Source organism: Tursiops truncatus, chromosome 11 (assembly GCF_011762595.2).
Source record: "Tursiops truncatus isolate mTurTru1 chromosome 11, mTurTru1.mat.Y, whole genome shotgun sequence".
Lineage (NCBI taxonomy): Eukaryota > Metazoa > Chordata > Mammalia > Artiodactyla > Delphinidae > Tursiops > Tursiops truncatus.
In genome coordinates this window covers 26,017,119-26,033,685 of record NC_047044.1, presented here as the reverse complement: position 1 = coordinate 26,033,685, position 16,567 = coordinate 26,017,119, and the positions used below count along the sequence as shown (strand labels likewise).

Below are 16,567 nucleotides of genomic sequence, written 5' to 3'. Positions count from 1 at the left end.
ATCCACTCCAGCTCTGGCTGGCTGTATCAGTTGTGTAGAACTCTGATGTTAATTATTACTTAACAGTTTTTCTGTCCAGAATAGACTAATCTTTAATTGAACCAGTCTTTTCACATGTCCTTCACACACCATAATTCAATATATATTTATCATGCATCTCTAGGAGGAAAACATGAAAGTTATAATTTGTCAGTACTCAAAAAATATATACTTAATTATATTATACACAATTTCAGTTTAACAATACCTCAAATGTCTGCCTTAATGCGATTCAGTTGAGAAAGACAGACTGAATGTGAACACTAGAGATACACGCTGCAACTTCATGGGGAAAATCCCTGGAGTCCAATGCTACTGTTGCCAATGGTTGCTATGCTATACTGCACAACAACTCAGAAGCTGAGACAGCCAGCTCACTAAGAAACAACTGAATCGAACCAAGATTTATAAATGTACTCTGAGACTCAACTTTTTTATACCTTTAACTGAAGTAACTGTTTGTCATAAGCATCAGATACAGGATTTACAACAAGACTATAAAAATTACCTAGAATTTATTTAAGGACATATTTGGAGAGTGATAAGCACTTTCCAGAAGAGAATGGTTAGGTTTAGGTTCCTTCTAATTCCATGAATTTTAATCCAAAAGTGATTTGAAGTTACAATATACAGAAAACAAATAACTGGACACTTCATGACTTTAATTTCTTTCTTCCTGGATTATATCTCAAACTTAAAAAAAAAATAGTGCTAGACTACAGTCTATGATCCTTCCATGACCCAGAGAGGCACTCCTGACAGAAAAATATAAAACTTAGAACTGCTAATTTATGAGGGCCAAATAAAAGTACTAATATAATTTCATAAATTAAGTCTTTACTAGGTAAAATGGAAAAGGGCAAAATGGGGAAATAGGAAGAGAGGAATGGAAGGAGACAGGGAGGAGGAAAGAAAGGAAAGAGTGGGGGAAGTATTTTTTTTAAACCCAGATTCTACTAAGGAAGAACCAGGAAACTGACCAAACTCCCAAGCCCACTAGGGAACAGTGCTAGCATTCCTGAGGGAGTCCTTACTGCTGACATGGTCATGGGAAATTCTCAACTATTCACACTTTCTAGTAACAGAAACTTTACCTCTAATTCCAGTGAATCCCGCCTCTTTAATCCCCTTTCTTATGGTTAACAGTTGCCCTTCCTCCCTCAGTTACTCTCAAAAGATTTTCTTTTAGTTGCACTACATTATGGGAGGAAGGAAAAAAGTAGAAATATACATTCCTTATCTCTAATAAACATTCATTCAGCAACTTCTATTTGGAAGAGATTAAAGATACAGCTCACTGAGATCTGATTTCCTGTGCCTAAAAAGCTTATAATCTAGTTAGCAAGATAAGACATACATAGAAATGATAAAACAATACAATATAAAGTATCAAATGGTAGGACTGACAAATACACTCTACAGGATTTCAGAGGTGGAGTTTAGGACATGTTACCCCCAAATCTGCCGCTCTGGTATACTGACGTAGTTAAAGGCACTTGAGAAACAGCAGATACAAGAGGAGCACTCTGACCCTCCTTTTTCTTCCAGAAAGCAGGAGATAAAACTCCCATGTGAAAGGTGCCAGCCCTGTACCAGGAGGACAAAAGACATTCTTATCGCCAGAGATGGGGAATCAAAGCCGAGAAATGTGTACAAACTTGTTAAACTAACCCTTATCTTCCTAGTCATTTCTCTACAATTTACTCCTCCTAGCCCAAAACTCTGTCTTGTCAATGTTTCACAACCTTGTTCTTTGTCTAAAAGATATAGACTGTCCCCAACTTAGGAGTTTTTCAACTTCACAATAGTGCGAAAGCAATTCACGTTCAGTAGAAACCATACTTCAAATTTTTAATTTTGATCTTTCCCCAGCCTAGCGATATGCAATACAATACTCTCTCATGATTCTGGGTGGCAGCAGGAGCAGCGAGCTGCAGCTCCCAGCAATCAAGAGGGTAAACAACCGATACACTTACAACTGCTCTGGACCCATACAACCATTCTGTTTTCACTTTCAGTACAGTATTCAATAAGTAACATGAGATAATCAACACTTTATTATAAAACAGGCTGTAGGTTAGATGATTTTGCCCAACTGTAGGCTGATATAGGTGCTCTGAGCATGTTTAAGGTAGGCTAGACTAAGCTATGATGTTGAGTAGATTAGGTATATTAAACCCATCAACTTATGATAGGGGAGGTAACCCCACTGTAAGTCGAGGAAGACCTGTAAAAGCTTTCTGCTCTGGTCTTCATTCTGCATGTACATGTAAAAAATTTTTAAAACTTGTATGCTTTTCTCCTGTTAATCTATATCAATTTAATTCTTAGGCCCAGCCACAGACCCTAACAGGGTAGAGAATTTTTCCTCCCCTGCAGAGTTGAACTTTATAGAAAGGGTACAATTCAGATTTTAGGAAAGAAGGAAAGAAATCAGGCAGTGACATGAAGACTGGTAAGGAGAGCAGAAAGCACATAGTAGGTTTAGAGGACGGTGAAGAAACCAGTCTGGTCAGAGTACAGCTTTTCTGTAAAGAACATAAACTTGAAAAGGCAGAGTGTGATGAGATTCTGAAGAGTTCAGATTAAGAAATGTGAACTTCAGTCAGCAGGAAAGAGTACTTCTGGAAAATTTTTACACAGATACATATAAACATTCCCTAAAAGTACACACAGATTAGACAACTTGAGAAAATTACTTGCTGAACCTAATACATTATGTATGACAAAGTTAAAATAAAACTCATTTTCTTTAGGCAGAGAGAGTACCTAGAAAACACACATACACACACAAAATTCTGACCATTCACTAATCTGTTAAGATTTCATTCTTCTAAGCTTCTTGAATTAGAACTTCTCATGACAAAATGCTGACTTCTGATTACTAAGGATTTTATCACACAACGTGCATGAATCATTCTTGATTTTTCTTCTTTGCTTGTCTTTCCCATTCTTGAATATTTCATTACTTCAACATCAGCATTCAGGAAAAAGAGGGAAAGGACTAAAACAGAATCTACGGATTTTTGAAATACAGTCAGGGCATGATGTAAAGAATATAAAACTTCAAGTTCCGATTCCCATTACTAATAGTTTGATTTCAAAGAAGTCATTCAGTCTCACGGTGTCTCAAATGTTCTCACCTACTTTCTTACATACTTGAAAGGTTACTGCATTCAAAATATCACAAAAAAGTGGTCTAAAAACTACCTACCAGGGCTTCCCTGGTGGCGCAGTGGTTGAGAGTCCGCCTGCCGATGCAGGGGACGCGGGTTCGTGCCCCAGTCCGGGAAGGTCCCACGTGCCGCGGGGCGGCTGGGCCCGTGAGCCGTGGCCGCTGAGTCTGCGCGTCCGGAGCCTGTGCTCCACAACGGGAGAGGCCACAGCAGTGAGAGGCTCGCGAACCAAAAAAAAAAAAAAAACTACCAGCATAACTCATTTTATTGTGCTTCACTTTATTGCACTTCAGACACTGCATTTTTTACATATTGTAGGTTTGTTGCAACCCTGCATTGTCAAATGATGGTTAGCACTTTTTAGCAATACAGTGTTTTTTAAATTAAGGTATGTACTTTTTTTTTTTTTTTTTTTTTTGCGGTACGCGGGCCTCTCACTGTTGTGGCCTTTCCCGTTGCGGAGCACAGGCTCCGGACGCGCAGGCTCAGCGGCCATGGCTCACGGGCCCAGCTGCTCCGCGGCACGTGGGATGTTCCCAGACCGGGGCACGTACCCGTGTCCCCTGCTTCGGCAGGCGGACTCTCAACCACTGTGCCACCAGGGAAGCCCCCGTGGTATGTACATTTTTTAGACACAATGCACATTGCACACTTAATAGACTACAGTATAGTGTAAACATAACTTTTATATGCACTGGAAAGCAAAAACAAAAAATTCATGTGACTCGCTTTACTGCAGTCGTCTGGAAGCAAACCCACAATATCTCCAAGGTATGCCTTTACTTGCCATACAAATTATATCATTAAGGGTTCAATGAGTAGAGTAAGAGTGAGATTACTGGCTAAACCAAGGTTTAAAAACCACCTGTGAGGGCTTCCCTAGTGGCGCAGTGGTTGAGTCCGCCTGCCGATGCAGGAGACGCGCGTTCGTGCCTCGGTCCGGGAAGATCCCACGTGCCGCGGAGCGGCTGGGCCCGTGAGCCATGGCCGCTGAGCCTGCGCGTCCGGAGCCTGTGCTCCGCAACGGGAGAGGCCACAACAGGGAGAGACCCAAGCAAAAAAAAAAAAAAAAACCACCTGTGAGCAATAAGTGTTCTCTCAATGCTCTATGTTACCCTAAATTGGTATCACCCTACTAGTTGATACAATTCCTAAATATAACCACACTTCACCTGGTTAGAAAATACTCAAAGGAAGGGGAACACCTGACATAGTATGTCCCCAAAAACCAAAGGGTAACTCAAATCCATTTTTAACTCTCTGTAGAGTCCTATACGACTCTAAAATGTAAAGCATTCTAATAATCCTAAACAAAATGCGTTTGAAATCACAGCTCAGTACAAAAGGTGAGTATGAACTATAACCACCTACAGGCTAAACTATGAATTCAGAGAACTCTGAATCTGGATAATTGCAGGATAGATACATTTAATTATATTCTAGTTGAATATTAGACTTGTTTACAGAGATGTTGCTTGGTAACAAAAGCTGTGCTTTAACAACCCACTCAGTTTTAGATCTACTCAAGTATTTTATGCTCATAGTCTGAACACATTATGAACTATATACTACTGATATGAGAAACTAAGGACAAGTTTCTTGTTATCCTAGACATCTTGGAGATTTTACTAAAATAGTTTCATCGTTACAACTAATGTGACCAAAGGCTTTTAAAATACTTGACAATAGTTATTTTTAAGAGCTAAGTACCCATTTTTTTGGCCAAAGTTGGACACTAAGGATACATCAAAATGTCCATGAGAGCCCAGCATGCATTCACATATTCTAACGTTATCTTTGTAATGACAGCCAACATCACTGTTAGAATTGTCTTCAGGGTCAACGAAAATGGCAGCTTATTTTTTTTCACAAATGAAACTGGAGGTACCACACGTTTAGCCAGCTTTTAAACTGAGGCTACCCAAGCACCACTGGAGTTCATCAAAAAGCCCCACAGAGTTTCACGTGCATTTAATCGGCTACAGAACATCCTCCCAGCCTACTTTTCTAACACCCGCTCCACCTGCTTTACGGGAAAAATAAAAGAAGAATTCAAGGGCAAGTTGTAAAGAAAAAAGCCATGAGCATTCCAAACCACGGACAAGACAGCGTTACGTACCAGACTCACACTCGGACCTTGCAACGTGCGCACAGAAAACTTAACAGTGACCGGTGTTCCGGCCGCACTCGCCAGGTGGACACCTCCACTGCTCCAGCCACGGGCGCCTACGGCACTCTTCCCGCCGGGGCACTGGGGCCACGGGAGACGGTCCCGCACGCGGGGTGCAGGCCCAGCCCGTCACGCCTGGCGAGGTCTCGGCGGCCGCTCGCGGCGCAGGCTGAAGAGCAGGAGCCGCAGGGCCAAGAGCGCCCCTCGGGCTCCCGACCCCTGGAAATGTGGGATATCCCGAGAGAGCTCCGAAGGCGAAAAAGGCAGCGGCGGCAATGGAGATAAACCCCGCTCCTCCTCGGTGGACTGGCCTTCTCTGGGGTGCGGGGCCGGAGCCGAAGTCCGACTAGGAAACAACCCCGAGCCCGCCGCCCGCCACCCTTCAAACCCCGCAGAGCGGGCTGAGTCCGGAGACCTAAGGGCGCGCGAAGCAGGAAGTCCCGCCCCCACGTCGACGTCACCGACGCCGCAGACGCCAGCCGCGGCCAGAGGCAGTTAAGAGGGAGGCGGCGAGCGAGCCGAGGCTGGGGTAGTGGCCAACCATAGTGGGAACGGCGGGGCCAGGTTGGCGCTCCGAGAAGCCTCTTGGGGCCGCGGAGATCCCTAGAGCCGAAGGGAACGCACAGTCCGGGGCCCGGCACTTGCCTCAGGGAGCCAGAGTGACGCGCGCGGTTGAGCGGGAAGCCGCTCCCCCTCGCCTCCTCCCCACGCAACGTCTCGGCGGTTTCTCCCAGTTTCGCGCTTCTCCTGCGCTCCGCTGGCTCTTCCGACACTTTTTCTTCCCTGAGGGCACTGATAGTGGTCCTGCCGCCACCGCCGCCTGCCTTCGTGTCCGACCGTGCAGACAGAATGAGTCTCGAAGTCTCCTGCCTACCGCGTCGGCCATGGGGCCTGGGCCCACGAGTGCGGAGCCGGCGCAGCTTGCCAGGCGGAAACGGCCAGGTCAGGAAAGAGGCCCATGCGCGAGTCCCTCCCCGCACCGCACGCTCCAAATCTCAAAACGTGTTAGCTCGAGTACAGGGCCCACTGGGCTCAGTGGTATCAATGAACTATATGTTACAAATCATTGGTCAGTGGGAAAAAGATGATCTGAGGAATTACTAAACGCTGGGGACCGGCTTTACATCTGTTTCATTTGTTTAATACCAGATGACAAGAATTTAAATGTAAAGAATGAAACCATAAAAATATTACAGGGAGATCTAGGTGACTATAATCTTGAGCTGAGAAAGGCCTTTTCTAAGTATGAAGCAATAACCAGAAACCATTAAAGAAAAAACTCGATAAAAACCACATAAAGATTATTATCTACACACAAAATGGAATATAAATTTGTATCATGTGGAAAAAGAAGGAAAATATTCCTAATACACAAAAAGCTCATAGAATATCAATTTTAAAACTTAACACAATAAATAAAATTGGCAAAGGATATCAGTAGGACATTCTTAAACCAAGAAAAACAAACTTCTAATTAACAAATGAAAAGATGTTCAACTTGCAAACATCCTTTTTGTCTATCAGTGCAGATAGGAGGTGGGGATACAATTACTGTCATGCCTAACTGGTGTGATCTTGAAATTGGTACACGTTAATTACCAAAATTTAACAAAATAATTAGGCTTTGCCCCAGCAAACTCATTTTCTAGTCATGCGCTCTAAAGAAAAGAAAAAGAAAACAGATTTACGAGGATGTTCCTCACCCCCTTTTTATAATAGGTGCTTATGGAAACAATGTAAGTACCATCACTAGGACACTAGTTAAATACGTTATGGTACCTACATACAATGAAATACCCTTGAGCCATTAAAAACGATGATGTAAATCTCTTTATTTACACAAAAATACGTCCACAGCATATAGGTTTGTTTTTCCCCCTAAAAAGCAGAGTACAGTTTAGCACGAACAGTGCTTCACCCAAACATGAGTATGCATGTGTATGTATGTGAATGTAAATACAAAAAGATCAAGAAGGATGTCAGCCAAAATGCAACTGATTTTTATTTTATCTTTTGACCTTTTCTATCTTGTTTGAATTTTGTATAATGAATATATCATTTTTACAAAAACAAAATTGTTTTAATTAAAGATGCCAGTGAAAAAGGGCCAGTTTACTACAGACCCTCACAGGTGGATAACCAATGTGAAGTAATTATATTTGGGATCTAAGTCTCAGCTTTTTAAGTGTCCACAGATTTGGTTACATTAATTTACCTAGAGTTGGACAAACTTTTGTCATTTGGACATCCTGATCTGACTCCCAGATTGGACTGGGTATCCTTCCTGTGTGCTCTCTCTATGCCTCTCATGGCATTTGCCACAATGAACTATAATTCCCTCTTTCTGTCACTAGACTGTTTACTCCTGCCACACATACACGTCCTTTTTCTGCCATGTTATGTGCTTATTTTCCCCTGATTCCTTTTCTGTCATCTACTTTATTTTTCTGTGCATAAGTTTTCATTTTAATGTAATTACACAGATATTAAAGGGATAATTTCAACAACTTTATGCCAAAAAATTTAAGTGAAATGGACACATCAAAGTCTAATAATAACACAAATATGAATTCCAGCTGCTTCAAATTGTGATATTTACATTGCTAGTGTGAGTGTAAAATTTAGGGCAGTGAAAATATTCTGTACAAAATTGTAATGATGGATTATGTTATACATTTGTCCAAACCCAGAGAATGTACAACACCAAGACTGAATCCTAAGGTTAATTATGGATTTTGGGTGATTAGATGTGTCAATGTCAGTTCAGCCTTGGTAAAAAAAATGCACCATTCTGGTGAATGATGTTGATAATGGGGGAGGATATACATGTGTAGAGTGGGGGGGTATATGGGAAATCTCTGTACCTTCATCTCAATTTTGTTGTAAACCTAAAACTGCTCTTTTAAAGTCTTTTTAAAAAATGAACATCTAAGATGTGTGCATTTTATTCTATGTTAATCATACCACAATAAAATATATATTTTAAGTGCTGATAAAGATGATTCCTTTCTGTTAACTGAAATACCAATGTCTGCTAGCAAGGTCACTTAATTCCTTATATCAAGATATCTGAGAAATCTAACTAGTAATCATAAAGTTGTTAGGTGCACCCATATTCAGAGCAAAGGAAAGTATATGGTCCTGAGGGGTAAATCCAAACTGCAGAAAAGCTTGATAAGCTATCAAGCAACAACAAATGTGTTTGTTTACCATGGCAGATAAATGAAAGAAATAACTGCTATAAAAATGAAGGCTTTGATATCATGGAGCTAATAAATTTGCATTACACATACAAGAGTGGAATAATGGGGTCCTTAGGAACCTAATAGGAAATTGTTTTATAAGTTTAAATTTTAAATGAGAGAAAGTGAGGACATGTGGAGTATTTGATTAAGAAAGAGTGATTTAGGATATGGGAATTCTTTTGATAAAAAGAAGGCATTCCAGTATTGCTTTTCACATTTAATACTTTGTTGCCAAAGCCAGAAATAATGTAAGAAGAATAAGCTTGTATTTCAGAATGTCAAGGAAAAAAAGTTATATGTCGTATGGCTCAGTGGTAGACAGAACTATTTTTGTCTTCTTAAAATTTCACATACCTTCTCATTTTCTCATCTCTCCTTTCCTATTTCTCTTTCATCATTCTACTTTTCCTTCTTGTTCTCTTTCATCCTATTCATTTTTTCTCTTTTTCCTCCTTTAGATCAGGCTTTTTAACTTTAGTTTCATGATTGACCTCCTAAGGAGTCATTTTAGGCATTTATCCTAATTTCCCCCCTACCCACTATGAGATCTTAAACCACAGATATCCTGTATATCTGTTTATCTACTGTGGCTCTTTGGAGGGCCACAAACAATTGTAATAACTAAGGTTTTTTGCCCATTGAGAATGCATGCTCCAGATAATAAGCTCTTTGAGGGGAAGGATCATGTTCTGTTTATTTACTACGGTATGTTCTCTGCTTAACATATAATGCTTGGGACATAGTAGGCAATAAATATTTTAGATGATTATTTATTGAATTAAAAGTGAAAATGATCTCTGCTACAAACTTATGGGTCAACTAAACTAAAATTCTTGGATCTTTTTCAGACAGTGCTACATACTACTGACTACTCCACAATACCTCCACATTCCAAGAATGTCTTCCTGAGACTATATGCTTGTGACTTGATAGAAACTTGGAAAGCATGGAAAGCACTCTAATCACAAAAGCAGTACTTTTGTAGCCAATTCCAAGAGCGGGTTACTTATACAGGAGCTAATTTCATCTATCATAAATGATTTTTCTCCCTAGCTTCAGTTTCAGAAGGTGATCATTTCCTAAATTTTTCTTTAAATTCTGAGGCTATACAGCCTCTCTGGTACTTAAAACCCACTATTCAAGTTTATCAGTTTCAGCTGAGGTCCAAGAATTAGATTAGAGAATGAAAAGAAGGGGAAGACACTGTAGGAGAGGGAGAAAATAGAGAAATCATTAAACTTTTCTGTTTCTTAATTGTTTTACATGTAAGAGCTCTTCTAGCTCTAAAATTTTGATCTTGATGATTATGCTCTAAGTGGTTCTCAATAGAAGCATTTTGGCAATCTGTGAAGGTGTCATTAGTTACCTCAAGATTGGGGGGACAGTGCTACCAGCATTTGTGGGTAAGGCCAGGGATGCTAAACATCCTGCAATACATGGGACTTTGTTCAGATCAGGTCCTTGGAAAAGTAGATGCCAAGACAAATTAGGTATGCAAGAGATTTACTGGGGGAAAATAACTGTTAAGAAAAAAGGAGAGGGCTTCCCTGGTGGCGCAGTGGTTGAGAGTCCGCCTGCCGATGCAGGGGACACAGGTTCGTGCCCCGGTCCGGGAAGATCCCACATGCCGCGGAGCAGCTGGGCCCGTGAGCCATAGCCGCTGAGCCTGCGCATCCAGAGCCTGTGCTCCGCAACGGGGAGGCCACGACAGTGAGAGGCCCGCGTACCGCAAAAAAAAAAAAACTGGTATGCAAACCCTGATAAGATGGTTACTTAAAAAAAAAAAAGAAGTAAAAAAAGAAAAAAGGAGAGAGGAAGTAGTAGGCCAGGAGTACCTTCAGACTGATGCAGTTCTGCTACCCATGAAACGAGCGAGAGAAGGAAGCAAGGACAGGTAGGAAGAGCCTCAGACTGCCATTCGGCTCTGAGAAGTCTTGGCCAGACCAGTGAGGAGTCTCAGAACAAAGACTGACCATTTGAAGGGTCCCAATTTGGGCAGGCGTGGCCTGGCTCTAATACACCTGCTGTGCTCAGTTTTTTTTTTTTTTTTTAATTAATTTTATTTTTGGCTGAGTTGGGTCTTCATTGCTGTACACGGGCTTTCTCTAGTTGCGAGGAGCGGGGGCTACTCTTCATTGCGGTGCTCAGGCTTCTCATTGCGGTGGCTTCTCTTTGTTGGAGCGAAAGCTTAGAAGAAGGAGGTTATTGGGACAAACTACCTCCCCATTACTCAGTTGGTCTCAGGGACGTAACTGCTACGCATCTTCCTCCTCCTCCCTTATCCAGTTCAAAATCTACTATTCTTTACCTGTCACCTCCACAGGTCTTAGTAGCTTACCTGGGTATGACCCAAATGCCCTCTTAATGAGAACGTATATTTACTGGTAATTAGACACTTCTCAGGCTGGGATTGCTGCACATGTCCTTCCACAGTTCCAATTAAGTATCAATAAACTTCCAGATGGATCACATGGAGTCCACATATATTTTTCCTTCCCATTATATGAAAGCAGCCCCTCCTCTTCCTGTTGGTCCAGGTCAGTTACTCTTGTCAAGATGGGGACTCCTCTTCTTGCCCCCTGGTGCCTGGACACAAAGAGTTCAAAGTGCCCAAACAGTAGCCATAGCTATTACTTCAATGGAACCCTTGTGTTCCCTGACAAAAATGCACTCCCTTTGGGGACCAAGACTTCTAAACCTGCAAAGCCCAGAGTTTTGGGAACAGGAAGCACAAAGTCTCTCAATGACTCAATGAGGTGTTAAGTGGGGCCACTTCTGCTCCCTCCCCTGGACTCATATATTCTTCCTATTAGGGGCAGTGTCATTCAGAGGTCTCTGATTTAATGTATGTACTGCATCCTGAAGGATGGCCCTCCATCCTTGCAGAATACTGCCTCTAAACTGGCAGCTTACCTGTACCTTCAGTAGGTTGTCCAGTGCTCTTATCAGGCTGGCAGCTTCTGGATAGTGTAATAGGTGATACAACCAGTAGATGCCTTGGTCATGAGCTCATACTCAAATCACCTTTACTGTGAAGTGGTTCCCCTTTTCTGATGCTATGTTGAGCTGGATCTCATGCCAGTGGATCTGGCCTTCTGCAAGCTCCTAGATAGTGGTACAGCTGAGGCTGTGCAGGCAAAAAAGGCAAACCCATAACCAGCAGAGGCATTTATCCCTATGAAGGTGAACCAGTGGTCACTCCAGAATGGAAAGGGCTCAGTATTGTTGACTTGCCACCAAATGGCTGCTTTATCTCCTCAAATAATAGTGCCATGTCAGGGACTCCGTGTTGGTCTCTGTTGCTGGCAAGCTAGACCTTCAAAGGCAGAAGTAGCTCAACTTGGCCTTGGTAAGTGGGAATTCATGTTGTTGGGCTCATGTGTAGCTTCTATATCTGCAAACATGGCCATTCCACTCATGTGCCCACTGTGCCAGTTCTGGGGTAGGCCATGACAACACGTGGCTGACATCAACTGGTAGAATCTTTTCGTCTACTTGGTTGTCTCATTCCTTTTCCATAGTTAATGCTTTCTGGTCAGAATGAATATAAGATACAAAAATCTTCACTCTTAGGCCCACTCTGTTTGACCACATGCCTCTACTCCAGACCTCCCTGTCTCCAATCTAGGCATCTGTATAAATTCTCACCACCAGTCACTTCCTCTTCCACTCAAAGCAGATGACCAGCTATACTGCTTGAAGCTCTGCCCTTTAGGAAGCTTTTCTCTCTCCACTGTCTTTTAGGGACACCACTGAATGTGTTGTAACGTGCTGCCATCCATTTTTCAGGTCCCACCCATATACCAAGCCAACCCATTCATAATCAAGCTTGAGTTTTTTTCTCCTCCCTCAGCTGGTCAAATATGACCCCCTATGTAGCCATACAGCCTGAGCATGGGGTACTGGTGCAAGCATAGTGGGTGGTACGGGGGTCTGGACTACTAGCTCATGTTGTTTACTCATGCCTTCTCGTCCTATTGGAGTTTGATTGTGAATGCATCATTTCCATATTATGATGAACTGCTGCCGGGCCCATCAACTTTATGACTGGGCATATCTGACAGAACTCAGCTCATGATGGGTACTTCCAGACACATGATAACTTGATGCCCCACAGTCAAGCTTTCTGGCTCTACTAGGGCCCAGTACCATGCCCGGGGTGGTTTCTTGAAAGGAGTAAAGTCCTCTGCTGCAGATGGCATCGCCTTGCTCTAAAATCCCAGGGGCCTATATTGTGATCTCCTACTGGGACTTGCTGTAAGTTCCACACTGACTGCTGCAGAGCCCAATGCTGTTCCAGGCTGCACAGAACTGTCACCCAGGACATGAGCCAGAGCAATATTCCTAGGTGTGGAATTCGCGCTTCCAGAACCCAAAGAGGCCCATCAGATATCGTGCTTCATTATAGTAGGTGACGCAAGATATAAAAATGTGTCTTTTACTCTGGAGGGGATGTCTCCACATGCCACTGACTACTGGACCTCTAAAAACCTTACAGAAGTGGCAGATCACTGAGTCTTCTTAAGGTTTATCTCTTACCCTCTGGATGCATGTATCTTACCAAGGCCTCTAGTATACAAGCCACCTCTTGCTCGTCCTACCCATCAGTGTATTATTGGTATAACATATCAATGTGACATTCTGCAGGATGTCCGGACAGTCCAGATCCCTTCATACTATATTAAAATAGAGGATAGAAGAGTTAACATAGTCCTTGGACAAAACTGGAAATAAATCTCTCTTCCACATCAATGTAAACTACTTCTTATCCTTATTTCTGATTGGAATATAGAAGAATGCATTCACCAAATCAATGGCCACATGCCATGTACCTGAGGCCTTATTAATCTGCTCTAGCAATGATAACATGTCCAACACATCTTGAATTGGGACTACTACTTGGCTAAGCTTGCTGTGGTACGCTACATTCACTGGGATCCAGAGTGGCACTAAACACCACCATCTCCTCTGGGACACAATATAAGTTTTCATTATCTTAGCTGGGCTGAGGAACAATTTTAAAGGCTTCCAGTTGGTCCTCCTTACTATGATAGCTCTTATCTAACAGCCTAATGACCCAATACTTCAACTGCTAAGTATGTCTATTGCAATTATATACTCAGGGACCAGGGGAATGACTGGCAGGTGAGTCTGCAGACCCAGTGAATTCTCTGTAGACCAGATTTTAGCTAGGACTCTATTAGCTGCTTGTGTAAGCCCCGGCTCTAACAGGAGGCCATGATGACATTTTGGGTCTCCAGTTACCAAAGTCTACTCAGAACCTAGCTCCAAAGCTCCTTAAAATGACTGGGCATTGCCCTTTCCCCATTATAAATGCCTTAAGTAAATACCCTGGGTCCCTTTGGGGAATGACTGAAGGAATCATTACAATAGAGTATACTTTACACAATGCTGCAGAGTCCTTCTCCTAGGGACACAGCCACTTCTTTAGTTAGTGGATTCCAGATCAGAAAATTGGCTCTAATTCAGGAACTGAGCAACAAACATATTGTGCCTTTGTATTGAGGTGACAGCCCTTAGCCTCCTGCACCTCCATTCTGTATTGTTGGCTGTGCTAGGTTTCCATTGTGGTGCATGCACTCTTCGTTGTGGGCTTCTCTCTAGTTACAGTGCATGGGCTTCTCTAGTTCTGGCATGTAGGCTGCAGAGTGCGCAGGTTCAGTAGTTTAGGTGCGCAATCTCTCTCTAGTTGTGGCATGCAGGCTCCAGAGCACACAGGCTCAGTAGTTGTGGCGTGTGGGCTCTCTAGTTGTGGCACACAGGCTCTAGAGCAGGGGTCCCCAACCCTGGGCCACAGACTGGTACCAGTCCGTGGCCTGTTAGGAACCAGGCTGCACAGCAGGACGTGAGTGGTGGGCAAGCGAGCGAAGCTTCACCTGTATTTACAGCCACTCCCCATCGCACACATTACTGCCTGAGCTGCGCCTCCTGTCAGATCAGCAGCAGCATTATATTCTCGTAGGAGCATGAACCCTACTGTGAACTGCGCATGTGAGGGATCTAGGTTGGGTGCTCCTTATGAGAATCTAATGCTTGATGATCTGAGGTGGAGCTGAGGCAGTGATGTTAGCACTGGGGAGTGGCTGCAAATATAGATTATCATTAGCAGAGAGGTTTGACTGCACAGAGACCATAATAAATCAACTGCTTGCAGACTCATATCAAAACCCTAACAGTGAGTGGCAAGTGCAAACAAGCTCAGGGCTCCCACTGATTCTGCATTATGGTAAGTTGTATAATTATTTCATTATATATTACAATGTAATAATAATAGAAATAAAGTACACAATAAATGTAATGCGCTAGAATCATCCCCAAACCATCCCCCCCGACCCCTGATCCATGGAAAAACTGTCTTCCACGAAACTGGTCCTTGGTGCCAAAAAGGTTGGGGACTGCTGCTCTAGAGCATGCGGGCTCAGTAGTTGAGGCACATGGGCTCTCTAGTTGTGGCATGTGGGCTCTCTAGTTGTGGTGCAGGCTCTCTGGTTGCCCCCCCAGCATGTGGGATATTAGTTCTCTGACCAGGGATCAAACCCACGTCCCCTGCATTGGAAGGCGGATTCTCAACCACTGGACCACCAGGGAAGTCCCTCCTGTACCTCCATTCTTGCTTTCTTCTGGCCGAAGAGGACAATTTAAGCATCATAATGAATTATGACTGAAGTGAATTAAAAATATCAAATACATTAAAATCCATAAGTACATAATGATATTCAAAAGTAAAAATTGAGTATAAATTCATTTGAGGACTAGTTTATAAAGTAAAGGAGTTAAATTGAGCACCTATATTCCCCTTCCTGTCCAAATTGTATTTCCTATACAAATATTTGAAGAGAAAGTTTTAATTTCAAGTAATAAATACAGAAAAAATTATAAAAATTAGAATATTACCATTTTGCATCTCTTAGGGAAATAATGAACAGAGGCCATGATCAAGTGGCTGCTAAGACCATTCGGTAAAAGGCTGCTCGTAAACACTGATACAGAAGAGCTCATGCTGTCAGCATTTGAACCCACTAATCAGCCTTTACATCAGAAAAACAGCCAGATATTGATGCGCTTTCTGGTGTGATACAATGAGCAGGGCATAGCACCACCTGTGAAATACCCCTGACAAAAAAATCAAACTTGACTATGATCAAGCCTCTAGATCTAACAGCTAGATTACAGTAAATACAGAGGTAGAGGGAACATGACAAAACAACAACATAGGGACACAATCAGCAAAATCCTGAACGTGGGAAACTCTGTGACAAATGATCCAGTTTCTTTAACAAATAAATGGCAGGAAATAAAAAAAGAGAAAAATCATCATAGATTAAGAGAGTTTTAAGAGACATATCAACCTAGGGCAGTGTTTGAACTGACTCAAACGAATCAAGTATAAAAAGACACATGAAAATCTGAGAAAATGTAAAACTCTCAATATTTGCTGATATTCAGGAATTATAACTTGTTAGCTGACATAGTGGTATGTGATTATGGGTTTTTTAAGTAAAATATTTGTGAATGAAATAATATATCTGAGTGTTATCTGGGCTTTGCCTTCAATAATCTGAGAAGGTGGGGAATGTTGTGTAGATCAGTGGTTCTCAAACTTTAGTGGAGCTACAAATCAGCTGGAGAGATTGTTAAAACACAAATTCCTGGGCCCTACCGCAGAGATTCTGGTTCAGTGGTCTGAGGTAATGCTAATGAATTTGATAAAAACGATTGGCCATTTATAACTGATCACAGTTGAAGCTGGGTTCTGATAAGTACGTAGTTCATTATACTTTAATATGATTCTGAACCCAATTTCAGTTGTGTATATGGTGAGTGGGGGAAGGAGTTCCCACAGCACCGAGCAATTCTCCAGACATTAGCTGGGTGGCCTACAATTCAACTCAATTCTGACACAGCCTACCCAGAGA

At 42.4% G+C, this 16,567-nt stretch overlaps 1 protein-coding gene across 10 annotated transcripts in view; it reads right to left on the bottom strand.

The window, feature by feature from the left end:
- CEP83 (centrosomal protein 83) overlaps positions 1 to 16,567 on the bottom strand; it is a 219,872-nt gene that overhangs the window by 120,413 nt on the left and 82,892 nt on the right. For 5 of the 10 annotated variants that reach the window (XR_012324248.1, XR_012324250.1, XR_012324249.1 and 2 more), the window contains exon 1: positions 5,335 to 5,759. The exons of 2 other annotated variants lie outside the window; for them this stretch is intronic. The gene's annotated coding sequence lies outside the window, so the exon portion shown is untranslated. Of the gene's footprint in view, positions 1 to 5,334; positions 5,762 to 16,567 lie in introns of those variants that run through there. 3 more of the 10 variants (XM_073788346.1, XM_073788345.1, XR_012324254.1) reach the window with 2 other exon arrangements.